This window comes from Octopus bimaculoides, chromosome 19 (genome assembly GCF_001194135.2).
Source record: "Octopus bimaculoides isolate UCB-OBI-ISO-001 chromosome 19, ASM119413v2, whole genome shotgun sequence".
NCBI lineage: Eukaryota > Metazoa > Mollusca > Cephalopoda > Octopoda > Octopodidae > Octopus > Octopus bimaculoides.
The window spans coordinates 11,250,105-11,253,300 of NC_068999.1; positions in this window are offsets into that span (position 1 = coordinate 11,250,105).

The window sequence follows — 3,196 nt, forward strand, 5'->3', positions numbered from 1 at the left end:
TGTGTGTGTGTGTGTGTGTGTGTGTGTGTGTCTGTGTGGGTGTGTGTGTGTGTGGGTGTGTGTGTGTGTGCGTGTGTGTGTGTGTGTGTGTACTTAGATTTCCGTCATCTTCCTAGTGGTCTTCCGAATTCAATACCAATAATTCAATAGGGTATGGATTTTATTCTGAAGTGAATTTATTAGCTTTATAGTTTGTCATAGTCTTTGCAACAACACACCATAAAATATATAGCTGTTATTACTCTGAAAGGTGCCGATATATTAATTAATTTAACTAGAAGCATTAACCATGGATCTTCTATAGATTTCACAGGAATTTAAATTTCAAAGAAGACCTTAAAATATTGTATAATGCTATAAAGAACATCCAATGGATTAATGATTTTTAAATGAAAAGAGAATTAAGTTGAATTATTATTGTAGTTCAGTAGCTATTTTAAACGGATTAAATAAAGCGCGCACATATAATTGTAACAAAAATGAAAGATTTTAATTTGAAGATGCAACAAAGTTTTAGATAAATCAAAAGTAAATATCAACACGATTCTCTGATTTTGCAAATTTCACTTCTAAGCGTGACAGGAATCTCCTTGTTGACGTTTAAGTATGTTTAGGTGGAAGAATAATGCCTCACCCAGACATTAGTATAGCAGATAATGCCCACACATTTCCTAGAGCTTTGAAAATTTGCAGAAAATACTGAGTGAACGTTGCATGAGGTGTAATGATAAATTTCAGTATTTAAAACTTGAGGACAAATTTCTCAACGGATATGGGTCATCCAACATTGCAATTCAATTTTTAGACGATCTAATTTTCTATGGCTAACTTCTGAAACATGCTAAGTATGGCTTCTTAAAGATAAAATACAATCACATGACAAGTAAGCAATCAATTATGTTAGTAATAGAGATTCTTTTACAAGCGCATTGCATTTGTATCACAAGCAATATTTACTTTTTTGTTGTGCTTTGGATTCTTTTTAGACATATATCCTTAATATTGACTCTATGATATGCGTTTCTACACATATTGGACTCCAGTAACTATTATTCTTTTACTTGATTCAGTCATTTGATTGTGGCCATACTGGAGCGCCGTCTTCAAGGGTTTTCGTCGAACAAATCAACCCCAAAACATGTTTTAGGCCAAGTACTTATTTTATCCGTTTTGCTAGTTTGTCTGACGGTGGGGGAATGTATTTATGTTTCCTGACTCTTTAGCTATCGAGATTTCAAAGCTTTATTTAAAATGTTTCTTGCAGAAGACAATCGGAAAACGTAAGCAATTACGAACTTTTATCTGAATTTCATGATCCGAAACCTGAATCAAGATATTTCCCAGAAACCATTTAATATTTGGCTAAAATTCTCATCTTGTAAGAAAGCACTCATGTCAACATTAGAATTATGGTACAAACAATGACGTCTCCATTAAAATTTAATGGCGTATTAATTAGAAAAATGATGGGCATCTTTTGGCGGTTCTGTGCTTCTTCAGCTTAAGTTTAAATTCTTATATTTTTTTTACATTAACTCGTTTGCTCCTTTGCTTGTAGTAAGAAAGAGACACAACAATATATTTCGACGCATGACATAGATAGAATGATTACAGCTGAGTGTATAATATCAACTAAAGTTGATGTAATAGTGTTGATGTAACAGTTGATCCAAGGTTGATGTAATAGCGTTTCAACATGTGACGGGTTAAAAACTATTACCTACGAATTGCTAACCTGACTACCTATTACCCTGTTTCATTCTCTGAGATCAATTTCACAACGTATTGGTTATTCTAAGACGATGGTAGAAGATATCTACCTAATTCTCCAACCAGCTATTCCGAAATAAACATGAAACTGTTTAGCTGCAAAAACATATTATAAATGACGCATCAACAGTTTGATAAACAATGGCAACGAAAAAGCAGAACCTATAAAACCTCGAAATAATGCTTTATGGTTACTTTATTCGGTTCTTTACATTCTGGGGCAATAAGGTACTGGTTTCCATAGTATTTACTGACCGCACCCAGTGGTCTAATGCCCAAATCTAAAACCAATTTAATGGATACATTAGTAGTGCTATCATTTCGATTTAGTATGGAATTTTGTTAATTCCAGTAGCAATGGTATATCTAGCGTTTCTCTCTGAAAATCTCGTAATATTAATGTTTCGTGAGATACGAATATAAAACAAATACAGGAAACTCTATTATATGATTAAAGACGGAAATATTCGTGAATGCAAACAAAGAATTGATGACGAAATTCTAAGAGACATTTTTGTTTATGCATTTTTTATTTATTCAGTTGTTTTGCATTTTTGTTTGCTATTTCTTACGTATCATTATCCATCATATGTTTCATTAATGACTAAGATTCAAAGACCATATGCATATGACCACACATGCGCAGAATTGTATAGAGATAACACATATAAGCACCTACATGCATTGACATACGTGCACACACGTATAAGTGTTTACAAACGTATCTATCTAAATGTGTATATATGCATATCTCTCTCTCTCTCTCTATATATATATATATATATATATATATATATATATATATATATATATAGAGAGAGAGAGAGAGAGAGAGAGATAGATGGATATAGATATAGATATATACATATATATATTTATATGTATAGGCATATATGCACACACATAGATACATAGATACATACATCCATGCATACGTACATACATGCACACGCACACACATACATACATATATACATACATACTTACAGACATGCGACGTTCCCGCCAGGCCACGAGCATACATAATTGAACAGGATTCCAGTCAATATGATTAGATAAGGAATAAAATGAATTCTTTATTTTCCGTCATCTCTTAGCGATTTACTCCGTCTACCATTTATCCAGTATATGTCCATCATATATTTTTATAGTCAGATTATATATAAATAAAATATGTAAACGTGAATAACAAGAACAGTCTAGTATTGGCTGGAATCGTTTATTTATTATTTTTTTTGCTGCAAGTATCTATATACGATTTTTTCTCCACGATCTTTATTTTTATTTTTGTAATTAAAGGCTTTGTTTGATTATTGATGTCGTATTTGTAATGACAGACACTTTCAATAGGCTGAGATTATATACATCAAATTGCATGTAAACATGTAGCTCTTATTACGTTTAATTTTGTTAGGATGGAAGGCAA